The sequence below is a fragment of the Carassius auratus genome, chromosome 29 (genome assembly GCF_003368295.1).
Source record: "Carassius auratus strain Wakin chromosome 29, ASM336829v1, whole genome shotgun sequence".
Classification (NCBI taxonomy): domain Eukaryota; kingdom Metazoa; phylum Chordata; class Actinopteri; order Cypriniformes; family Cyprinidae; genus Carassius; species Carassius auratus.
The window spans coordinates 1915094-1928385 of NC_039271.1; positions in this window are offsets into that span (position 1 = coordinate 1915094).

The window sequence follows — 13292 nt, forward strand, 5'->3', positions numbered from 1 at the left end:
CTACTGAGCTGAGAGCTGCAGAGGAAGTGCGCAGGCGGGCCGAGTAGGGGGCGCGCCACGACTTTGTCAGCTCGTCATGAACCTCAGGGAAGAATGGGGCAGGTCGCTGGCGGGGGGCCTGGCGGCGTCCTGGCAGGTACCACTCGTCCAGCCTGCTGCGTGTCGGCTCTTCAGGGGGGGCCCACTCCAAATGGAGTTCCTCAACGGCCTTGGAGAGGATGCGGAGAAGCTCGGCATCCATCCCAGCTCTGGCGTCGACGGGCTCCAGTGACGGCAGGTGGGCGGGATCAGAATCGCCGGCCCAGTCCTCCGTTTCAGAAGCCATGAGTGACATGGAGTCGTCAAGCGGCTCGTCCTCCGATCCGCCAAAAGAGACGAGGTCGCTCGCTTCAGCCGAGGGACGCTGCTCTGGGCGTGAGAAGAGGACAGGGGACGGCTCTCTCATTGGAGAGGGTGAGGCACGCGGGCGCTGAGCCGGCGTGAGCTCACCCAAATCCGGGCGCTGGGCCGCTCTTCCCCGCTGTCTTTTCCTGGCCGGCTCGCGGGAGGAAAAAGACGGGAGGGCGCGAGGGGCGGGATTACTTTCATTAAAGAAAGCAATCCGCGAGCGCAGAGAGGCGAGACTCATGCTTTCACAAAAGCAGCATGAAGTCTCAGTGAGTGCAGCCTCAGCATGGGGTTTACCCAGGCAGAAAACACACTCACCATGGCCGTCATCATCATGCAGAGGGGCTCTGCATGTGCCACAGCTGTGGCGCGGCATGGCCGCCGCCGTTAAAACGGCGTTAGAAACGCTCTTTTAGAGCGGTGAAAACCGCTGGAAAAAGCTCTTTTAGGATCGCCGGATGGCGGCAGGAGATCGCTGAGAAGCGGCCGGAAGCGGGAAGCGGGCTGCCCGAGATCGGCGCTGAGAGCGGCTGTCTGCGAGTACGCCGGCGCTGCAGGCGGTCGGCGGTCTCAGCTGGTCCGCTGCGGTGCCTCTTCGACGGCGAGAGCTCGTTCCAGGCGAAGGCGTTCAGCAGAGATCCAACGAAGTGAAGTCGTCGCTGAAGGAGTAAGATCTGATTTCCTCTGGCGATTGCCTGCTTATATAGCCATTCGCCCCGCCCATTCTGGCGGGCTTTGGCGCGCTGCATCGCCACAGGCTCGCGCAGCTACGCAGCGCTGTCATTGGTTTAAAAAAGTTTACAGATTAAACCAATGGCAGTGCAGTTGCACTGCGTTATTGAAAAAAGGCTTCAGTATCGAGGAAAAAAGGAGCTTTTCCCCATACGCAGTATGAGTGAAGTATCGAAAGGGAATCAAATTTATGGGGTCATAAACCATTTTTTCCATTCTGTTTAATAAATATGTTGGTGTCCATTTGTATGTCCATTCGGAAAAAAATAAAAAATAAAATTATATATCTATATATATATATATATATTAGGGGTGTAACGGTTCACAAAATTCACGGTTCGGTTCGGTTCGATACACTGATGTCACGGTTCGGTTCGGTTCGGTATGTTTTAGATACAGCAAATGCAAAAACATCTCAACTTTTCAGAATGCCGCAAGCGCACCGCGGGTCATGTGACAAGAACTAACCAATCAGCTTCATCCTTTCCCATAACAACGTTGAAAACTCAGCCAAGATGAAGGAACAGCTGATCATAGTTGTATATGGATTGCAATTTTGAAATAAATTTAGTAGCAGAGCTACTGCAAGCGATTTTTAGAGCTGCAAATCCATTTATCCTTCGCTGAAATTTCCGCGTCTCATGGAGAGAGCACGTCATTGTTGCTTAGCAAAGACAGACGCCTCATGAGCGCTTGTGCCCGAGCGCTTTGGAAAGGAGGAGAAAGACGTGCTTAGCGTTTTCCACGCGTTTTTAGGAGCGATATGTGAACGGCCCCTAAGGCGCTCGCTCACTCAGCACGCGCTGAAGGCTCATTGCAAAATGTCTAATGCATTTAACAGACCAGAAATATAAGATCCTAAAATAACCAACAGGTCTGGTGTTTGGGTGCACTTTGGATTCCCTGTAAGCTATAATACTGGTGTCTAAATGCTGCAGGCATAGTTTGTTGCGTGCATGTTTCTCCTTTTTTTCGTCTTTTCCCAAATACTGACACAATAAGGTGATGTCGGCGTAAATGAGTTGACATGTTTCAAGTATTCCCGCTGGTGTTTTTTTTTTTTTTTTTTTTTTGAAGCAATGAAGCAACCGCGCGAAGCCCTCACTATATAGGATTTTAGAAAGAATGCAGAGCACTAGTGTAGTGTACAAACTTACCACAGTGTGGATTTCAGAAAGTGTGCAAAGACTTCACGTGCACACTTAGCATAACATGGATTTACAAATAATGTTCTAAGGAGGGGCTCTCATGTCACTCTGATCGAGCAGCTCATAGATGGAATCATGCATCTCAAACAATATGTTTGAGAGTCATCTTCTTTTTCTAGTCTGTTAAACGCATTGGCCATTTTGCAACGAGCCTTCAGCGCGTACTGAATGAGCGAGCGCCTGACTGAGTCATAACATAACATAAACATATAAGTTGGTGTTTTTTTTCTTCTTCGGGAGTGTCAGGGGCGTTGCCTGTTACGTCGTTTGGGTTATTGGGCTACCTTGTTGAACGCATATCATTATATTTCTCTTTTTTTTTTTTTCAAATATAATTAATTAGTCCAACGAACCGTTCGGTATACATAATGCGTACCGCGTACCGAACCGAAAGCGTCGTACCGAACGGTTCAATACGAATACGCGTATCGTTACACCCCTAATATATATATATATGCTAAATATAAGTAATTAATGAATTTTGTAAGAATTCCAATCAGGCACTGAACTCAGTACCCATTAAAAGTTATTTCAGCCAATGGAATCACGTTGGGTCCTAGATAGACTCAAGTCAATGACAGAGCAAATTGACAGTGGCTCTGATTATTGGATCTATAGCAACTGAATTGAGAATTAAGTGTCATGAGTGAAGATGACAGATTCCAAACAGCAAAGTATAGCACTAGCACATACCTAATGCGTAGATTGAATGCAAAGTCATTGTGTGAAAGAAAAGATAAATGTAATCTAAAAATGTAAAGTAACTGCCACAGAGATGCTAATAGCTTCTTCCAGGTTTTATAAAATTCTTCGACTTCAACAATGTCTCTCTGCCTGAGTATTGAGTATTGCTCAAACACACACGCACACAAATAAAACTTCCTTCTTGCTTCCTTCCATTAGCTCACATTAGCTTCACGTGCCTCGTCTGCAGCAAGTAAAACCTCCATCCACCTGTGACCATCCAGAACACGAGGCAGTGAAGGTGAACCTCGTCAAAATAGGCCACAGACTCCCACAGAGAAGCACAACTCATGAACTAAAATCACTTGAAGTGGAATTAAATAATTGCAAATGTAATTTGCAAATATTAATGACTCATTCTAAACTAAATGTAAGAATCTTTGACTGCTGCTGCTGTGTTTACATGTGATAGATATAAACCTTCGGTGAATATGAATGAGGCTTGATCTGACAGTATCCTTATCACAGGATTGTGTGAATGTGTCAGTGGGAAAGCAAGATGGAAATCTAACTATCGCCACGGTTTATTTGGTTAAATCCGTGGAATGCAAAACATTTTAAAGAATATTTTACAATATAATATATATAGAAATGTATAAGCAATTTTTAAAAGGCTGGTCATTTTTAAACACCAAATTAGGTATAGAATTTTCAGCACAGCACAAGAGTTTTTACATGAGAAGAAACAGACAATACAGCCCTAAGAGGACAAATATACATTTACTTTGCAATACTAGAGCACAATGGAACTAGTTAGATATGTGTAACTTGAGCTCAATTATAAGGTCCTTGACTGAAAAATGAGAGATTGAGGGAGGGGAAAAAACTGGATATCCTGTTCATCCACAGCACTTTAGGTACATGCTGCACCTTTTTACTGGTCTAGGACTGGATTCTCATCTTATTTAACAACTGAGACATACAGGAAATCAGTCGTCAGAGCGGTGGGAGAGGGCAGCCACCAACGCTTTCAATCTCCCACCGAGGTGAGAAGGAAATCCTGTAGTGCTGTCGTAAGGGGGAAGAAGGAAAGGTGTTTGGCTTTTTCGAGATATCCTAAGCTCACACATGGACAGGATTACGTCAGAGCGATAACACACACACACACACACACACACCTCAGTTCAGTGTGAGTGAAGTCTGTGTCTACTGCCAGTCCAAGGTCAAATGGAATGGGTTAAGTGAACAAGAGGCCAGTGTTCCATCCCTATGTGACGCAAAACCAAGTTAAGGGTCAAATTGTGGTAAGTGCCAGGGTTACAGGGCTGCCAATGTGAGACATTTTTGCCTATTGGAAGGACTTGTGGGGTCTCTTGGACCCTCTGATATTTTAATTTCAATGTATTTAATGTTTTATTGGCAAAACTTAAATTTTAAAAGTTTTAAAGTTTTAAAACTTAATAAACTTAACTTAACATAACTTATTTTAAATAAAATCATTTTATATTATTGTAAATGTCTTTACTGTCACTTTTAATAAATTGACCACATTCTTGCTGAATAAAAACCTTGAACACAATAAATATCCAAAGTTCCTTTGTGGCCATCTAAAATAATGTGTCATACAGTGCAAATTAGGCTTTGGTTTCGGGTGTCAGTGCAGATCTCGGTTTATGGAATGTATGGAATTTGTTTATGGAATGATGGATCATTTTCTAGTTATCTTTATCAACTGTCATTAATCTCACATTTTATCTTAACTGCTTTCCTTAACAGCTCTCATTAAAAGGCTTTGTTGTTGCAAGTATGTCACATTTTACTCAAACACGTTGTATGAAGTAAGCTGGCCAGGCCTCGACATGTTTATGGAGCTATATGCACAGGTCCATATGTTCAAACCAAAGAGTGTCACATAATATCTGCTGAAACAAGCTGTTCTACAAGGCCAGCTGCACACATGTGCCTCAATCCCTGAGGAGTGGGCAGTGATTAGACCAGGTGTGATTCCATAGGGCTCTGCAACAACTGTGATGACAGAGTAATAGGTAAAAACATGACAAACTTACATAACCCAAAGGAAAATGAAAGTGCAACATGCTGCCTTCCCTGGCAACACTGAATGCATCATCAGATGATGAAAAGGGAGAGTTTTAGGCATTTTCATGTTTTATGAAGTTGCTTCGGTTACTGGAATTACTTTCACTTAATTTTTCACTGAATCATATTAATGCAAAGAATTATGCAAAACTGTGCAAATGTTAGTTATGTTCCTCAAATCTGATTGGCTGGATGATGTTCTAAATGCTTTGAGAAGTCGCAAAACAGTCACTGTTTTAACAATGTCTGTACAGTTTATTTGTCTGTGCTTGTGATGAGTATTCCAGTGGTTCTTTCTGCAGAGTGAGGCTGGAATACACTACACAACTTTTTCCTGCATTCCTACATGGATCAGTTTATGCTAGTTACTGAAAATCATAGCCAGCTCGCAGATCTTGGGCAATCGCATTTGAGATTACACAGACAATTGTTATTTTCAGTACAATTTTTTAGTTTCAGTCTATGATCCTGTTTATTTGGAGGATTTCAAACATGATATAATGAGCCCATTTTAGAAAACATATTGTTTTCATTGGTCATGTGTCTCCCAGTGCATGTTTGTGTATGACTATGTTAGGAACTGCTTGAACATAATGTATGATCCTCAGTCGTTTAGTTTATTGTTTTTTTTTTTTCCATAACCATTTACAAAGTTGTGCAAGTGTATGATGCCTAGTATTTTAAAGTCTTTCTTGTATTTGCTCAAAAACACATTTGCTCAAAATCACTTTTATGAGTGATTCAATGCATTATGTCCACAATTCAAAACTGCATAGTATTTGAATAAGAACTTATTTTGAGATGTTAAAAAAAGTATGTTCTACTGTATACAGTATGGAAGTGTGTAGCTTGAACTAATGAATTTCATTTGCAAAGTCAATTGCATCACTCCACTGCCTTTCGCAACTTCTTTCCCATGGCATCATGGGATAGTAAAACATCCACTGGATGCGTACTTCAGAATCTCACTGGAAAATGTACTGTTGGTCATCTGGGTTACTTTTTGTCTACTGTTTATGAATACTATGAATTAAGACTATGAATACTATGAATTAAGACTAACTACATTTTTAACATACTGTTTTTTCGCCTAATATAGTAGGGAAGTTCAGTCACTGGGACTTATGAAACGGCTACTTTGTATGTTGCTCAGAGATGCAAAGGGTGATTCTTCTTGGACTTCATTTGGAAAACATTTTCAGTGGAGACAAAAAGCAGCTGGTAGGCTTACAGTATATGAAGTTGAAATTTTACTAAATTAACTTCTTTACTGAACAGTTGCATAGAATGGGACACGCTGAATATCATGCTGTATACAGCCAAATCACAACCGAATGAGATTCAGCATCACTCTTACTTGTGTAACATGGTTTAAAAATTATAACAAATACTTCAATAGTCATTTCTATACTCTATACCCCACTTCCTCAAATCATGCCCTGGAGGTCCAGTGCGCTGCAGAGTTTAGCTCCAACCCTAATCAAAGTCACCTGCCTGGGAATTTTCTAATAATCACAAGACATTGAATGGCATTGATTAGCATGTTCAGGTGTGTTTGATTAGGGTTAGAGCTAAACTCTGCAGGAAAGTGGATCTCAAGGTGAAGATTTGAAGATCCCTGCTCTATACTATAAAAAATTCATGAAATTTAGTCATGCATTACTACTGACCTTATCTCTCTTTTTAACTGGCATACCTGAGGGTGGAACTGCTGTCTTGTAATAATACTGTCAAAGAGATTTGTACCTGGCCCATCAGAACTGTTATCATCTTTAATAGCTGCTGTCCCAGTCTCTCTTGTTACATAAGTACCCTCATGACCTTTTCCTGCAAAGATGCAGTTGTGCTAGCTGGTGCTGGATTTGGGGTACCAAACGGACCCTGTAAGGGTCCAACTCAATTTTTACTAAAGTCTTAAACCTGTGGAAGTACCGAGGGGGACTCAATCGAGATGCCAATCAGTGAACACATTGTTACATAAGAAATTGTCTTCGTATATGCTTTAAAAGCCGGAGAAAATGTTAAGTCAGTGGCCTGTATGATACAGACCTGATTTCTGGTTTGCATTAACTGGGATCTGGGAGGAATGTGCGTTATGATAATATCTTTACCCAGGAGGAGATGGATAAATGATGTAACCTGGTAAGTATCGTTCTCATTTTCGCTTTTTTATTAAATTTAGTTTCATTCCATTTCATGACTGTGCATCTCACCCTCTCAGCAAACCATAATCCAATACTGTGACGGAAGGGCTTGATTGACTATTTAAGACAAAGAAATAATACCAAAACTAAACCTTAAAAATTTTAAACTGTTACTTTAACAACCATAATCTCACACATAGCTTTTCAGTTTAATTAATTAAAGACTAATAAGGCTAATAGTTCATTTGTGCAGCTGATATATCCTCTAGACTCTTTATTGACTGTGTAGGAATGGCTTCTAAAATAATCCAAAATACATATTTTAGTAAACAAATATACTACCATTCAAAGGTTTGGGGGTCACATTTTTACACTTTTAACCCTTTTAGTTGTAGGAGGCCTGATAGGGTGAGAATGTTGTAAATGCATTTGAGCTGAAAATGTAAATCACAACTTAAGCTGAAAGAGGCTGTGAAAGAGGCTATATGAAGTTCATGACAGAGGAGCCTGACCTCTGTGACCCTAACACTTACACTTTTCTGACCATTTTGTGAGTTAAGCTGCTTCTTGCAGTGATGGAGAGACAGGAGAAAAACAAGAGAAAGAGAACAATTACAGCGGGTTCGAACAAGACATGATCCCTAAAAGTATGCATAACCTCTAACATACTCAAACACATAATTTTACAGGCACGGCTAATGGGAAATTCACTCATCACTATGTACCCACTCTACACACACATACACATTCATACTCTCTCTGAATGTGGGAGGCCAGATCTTCTGCTGTGATCTCCACTGAACTGTGATCCTTTGGCACCTGTGACAAGCGTGGACAAGCCCTCGACACCTCACACGAGCCTGATGTTGAAAACCACTCACAAATGTCTCTTTCACACACACTTCCAGACATATTATTTGTGTCTAAATGGGGGCATACCATAGATTTCTATTGTTTTACATATAAAACTAATTAGAATGACCATAAACTAACCCTAAAACTCATTTTCTCAAAAAAGCTCACTTAAGATAAAACTATAAGTGTACACACTTATAGTAACACAAGTACAAATCATGCACAGTCATTTGTCCTTCAGCCAAAGTCTAGATCCAGCTCTATCATCACTTACAGTAGTTTGCATTTTTCCTCATTTGTTTGACTTAAAGCCAGATTATCACACATACCAAAGTCCCTTTCAAGCAAGTCATTTTGGCAGAACCCTCAATCTGCTATTTTCTACATAATACAAAAAAGCACCCACTTGAAATCTACTTGAATAAGAAAGACCAAAATATAGTTCTGTTCGCCAAGATAACGCTGTAATGAAATATTTTAAATCAGCAATAAAATCAGACAACAATGGTATCATCTTTAGCAGAGTAAAACATGAGAAAAAAAAAAAATTATATATATATATGTATATGTATATATATATATATATATATATATATATATATATATATATATATATATATATATATATATATATATATATATATATATATATATATATATATATATATAATGGATCATGAAAAATGGCAGAATGGAGCAAGATCTGGATGTTGTTTTACCAACAACAAAAAAGAAAAAAAGAAAGAAAAAAAGGCCTAAATAGCTTTTTGGCTACTGGTTGACATTTTCTAATAGCCTGAGATGAAAAGGAAATGCTGTCATGCACAATAAGATCAGTATCATGCATTAAGAAATAGAGGCAATTTTGATTTCATGTTTATTTCCTAAACAATTTAAAATAAAGACATAAGTAGCAGATAATTTAATGCTATTTATAGCACCCAAACCCATTAATTCTATATTAGTGCCTGTTGCGGCAGGTTTATACTTATCCTGAATCTCTTCAGCCTGATCCTCATTTTGAACACAATCACAGGGGCCCATGGGAGCTTTACTGAGGCCTCATTAGGCACAGGAAACAGGCCAGATTCCAGAGTTATGAGTTTGTGCGGACCCAGACAACATGACAGCACAGAATCACATATATCTGACCTGCTCTTATTGTTCATAGTCTGTCTATGATTAGCTATGGATGCATAGCCCGTGCTATGCTCTTGTTTTCTTCATAGTGATTCGGGCCATATGGTAGGTTTTCATGTCTAATCCATGTGCGTAAATCACATTTGCTGGTGTCCCCATCACACTCCTTCAATGAATATTCTAGGATCATCAATGCCAGTTAAGCCCAGTTGACTAAATTTGTGACATAATGCTGATTACCAAAAAAAAAAAACAAAACAAAAAAAACAATCAAGATTATATTGAGATATTTACAAGGAAAGTAAATAATGGCAGTTTAAATGTATAAACAGTTTGTGAAGAATTGTTTGTATTACAATTTAATTGTTCTGGTAAAACTTGTCTATTATTTATCATTGTAAAGTCTGTATGTTTACATATAATTATCATCATCATGCTTTTGTGTGTGTGTGTGTATATATATATATATATATATATACACACACACACACACACATATATACATATATATACATATACTCTGCTTTTATATATATATATATATATATATATATATATATATATATATATATATATTTTTTTTTTTTTTTTTTTTTTTTCTCTCTCGAAGTCAATTGGGACCAGCAACTTAAGGAGAACTATTAATTTAACCCCTGCACTTTCAACCAACTGATGCTCATGCAACCCACGGATGCAACTGGGTTCACTTGGAATAAATTAATTTTTTCTCCTCTGTTGCAAGAATCCTCTGTTGCATGTACTTTGTGAACTCGACTTTCTGCTTCCTCAGGAGAAAATAAGGCTTCAAAAAAAGAGAAGAAAAGAAAAGTTTGAGGCTAGTCAATAAAGATAGGCAGCTAATGGGACGTGTGCTTGTGTGTTTAGCAAGAGTTGCTGTTTTGAGCTCTGAACATCTTAATAGCCCATAATGAATGGTTTCCTGAGAGTAGCAACAATGCAAAATGAACTCGGCAACCCATGTTTTCAAAAATGCAAGACGGCTCTATTTAATCTCAGACAGACATATCTAAATCTGCAGTGCTTACTGATGTGTTGCAAATTGCACCCCAAATAAGAATCACAGGTCTGTCCTGTCCAGATTGCTGACGGCGGAAGGGACAAAAAAACATTATGCTGAATACTACAAATAAAATGCAACTGATTATGTAATTATGGATAGTTAAACTATGTAGTTTTGTTTATTTTTGGCGGAGAGTGGGAAATAAACAAGCCATTTGCCTTACTAGAAAGTCAGTGTACCATCAGAAGGTAAAACACTTAACTATAAATAATCTTACAAACTTTGAAAAACAAGCAATGAAATCCCTTCCTAATCGTCGCAGACGACAAGCTGTGCATCAAACTGTATTTTGTTGCAAATTGCAGTCCCATTGGCTCTAAACAAATACTTGTATATTTCTGAATGTGTATAATAGGTCCTCTATGGAAAATAGAGTGCAAAACGTGATTTGTAATAGCTTAAAAGCATGTGCAGTGTTACTGAATGCTTTTTAAAATAAGGTCTGGCTATAACTGGGTAAACAGAATGTACCTGCTGAACTTCAACGTGTCCATCCATGTCTGCAGCAGCATATTTTAATCAGGAAGCACATAACCTGAAACGCAAATGTAACTCTCTGTGTCTATTTTGAGGGCAGTATGGCTCTCGCTGTCTCTTGTGCCACTGCTGCACTTCTATGTGGGTTAGAGGGATAAAAAAAATGACATCTGCGGGCCTATACTCAGGACACCGAGAATGGGCAATTAGTGCCCAAATCTGACATATTATACTTAACATGTTTCCTATTCCTTAACAAGCACTTAAATCTCTCAGCATATTGTAGTCTGAAGCCCACAATATGTCCTTCAACAACCAACGAACTGTTAAATAATAGTCTATTATATAATATTATTCTTGACAGGTTTACAGACGTCCATAGCAGCCCATAATTGTATATTAATTAAAGGCCATTTAAGAAGTTGATACACATTATTATTTAAAATGGCACTATGGCACCACCTTATGACAGAAAGCTGTAATTGCATGGAATGTGTTGGGATTATATCATTTTAGATAAATATAATAGAGCTATACTACTAAACAGCTAAAGCATATTGCTGAAATGCAGTTAATTCCTTAATCCTGTTAGACTGTGTGAGATATTTTAATTCCTGCCAGTCACACTGTTGGGGGTTCTCTAATCCTAGAGGGATGCAAGCATGTGAGACTAATCTATGTGAAATGTCAGAGATAACGTATGGAAAGGTTGCCTTTAAAGTGCCAAACTCAGCCGTGAGGAAAGGTTACGGTGCCTGCCACTGCTGTTTATTCCCTATCAGGCTGGTTGAAGTCTGGGCTTCAATGAATCATCAGGAGCACCAGTGAGACTCGAGTCTCCCTGCAGACACAGAACTGCTGCAGAGCTCAGACAGACCCCCCCGCCTCACATCTAACAAGAGCTAACCAGCTCTCTGATGAAGAAAAAAAAAAACCTGTGAAACTGACAAAGATAATGGATTGAAAACTGTATGTAGTCACAACAACAAATATTTCCCCTCCATATATAAATATATACAAGTTTACTTATATGTAAAATATGGATATGAGTTTAATCATGTGTTCCAGACAGCAATGTAATATAAAAATTCACTAAGTATTATACATGTATTATTAGCAATAGTGCATCTTTACAACATAAAGAAACTGATATAAAATGAAGAAACCGACATTGGCAGTAGTAATGAAATGCAACACCGGAAACTGCTTGTTCACAATGACTTTCTAATGATAGGTTATAAAGCGCATTGTGCACCTGTTCCGACAAAATGAATTCGTCCATTATGAGTGCTTACAACCATTGCAGAACAAGTACAGGTGATAGAGATTCATACTTGACCCAAAACTGAACTCAGTCACTTGTGTGAGAGATTACAACATGGCCTGTACTGAAAGCAAACAATAACGCATTACTCTTTTATTAACATCACGTTGAAATTAAAAACCTTTTGATATGACAGTATTATGTAATATTACTATGCTACTCTCAAATAATTTAAATGAGCATTATCCAACATATTTTGGAGTTATTTTTGTGTAATTCCTGAGTACATAATTGAGATTTAAAATGCAATTTGTAATCAGTCAACCAGTGTTGCTGCTCTCAAACAAAGAGCAATGTTTTAACAGAAACATTGCGCTACACCTTTCTAGAAAAATGAATGGAAATCACCAGAACACTCACACCGGACACTGTGCCATTGAACGGTCACGCAGGAGAGTTGCTGGTGGCACTGTAACCACTCAAGTAACAAATCAAAAATAAAAAAGGGGGGGAAGGGTGTTTTCTAAGAACTTACTGCTGGTGAGAGCTGCACCTGAGAAACACACTCATTTTTAGAATCTCTCACCTGTGATGTGTGAAAGAGCTGTGACACACTTGAGATGTGGTAAATGTACTTCAGATTTAAAAGATCTCATCTACACCTAAAAATAAAACAAAAACATTCAGACATTCATATATTCTTATTTTGTCATTCAAAAGTTTGGAGTCAGAAAGAATTTTTGAAGAAGAAGAAAAGTTTCTTGCGCAGCAGATCAGCATAAAAAAATATTTCTGAATTTCTGGAATAATGGCTGCTGAAAATGCAAGAATAATATACAATTTAAATGTATTATAATAGATCTCTTAAATTGTAATAATATATATATACACTCACCTAAAGTATTATTAGGAACACCTGTTCAATTTCTCATTAATGCAATTATCTAATCAACCAATCACATGGCAGTTGCTTCAATGCATTTAGGCGTGAGGTCCTGGTCAAGACAATCTCCTGAACTCCAAACTGAATGTCAGAATGGGAAAGAAAGGTGATTTAAGCAATTTTGAGCATGGCATGGTTACGGTCTGAGTATTTCACAATCTGCTCAATTAGTGGGATTTTCACGCACAACCATTTCTAGGGTTTACAAAGAATGGTGTGAAAAGGGAAAAACATCCAGTATGCGCAGTCCTGTGGGCGAAAATGCCTTGTTGATGCTGGA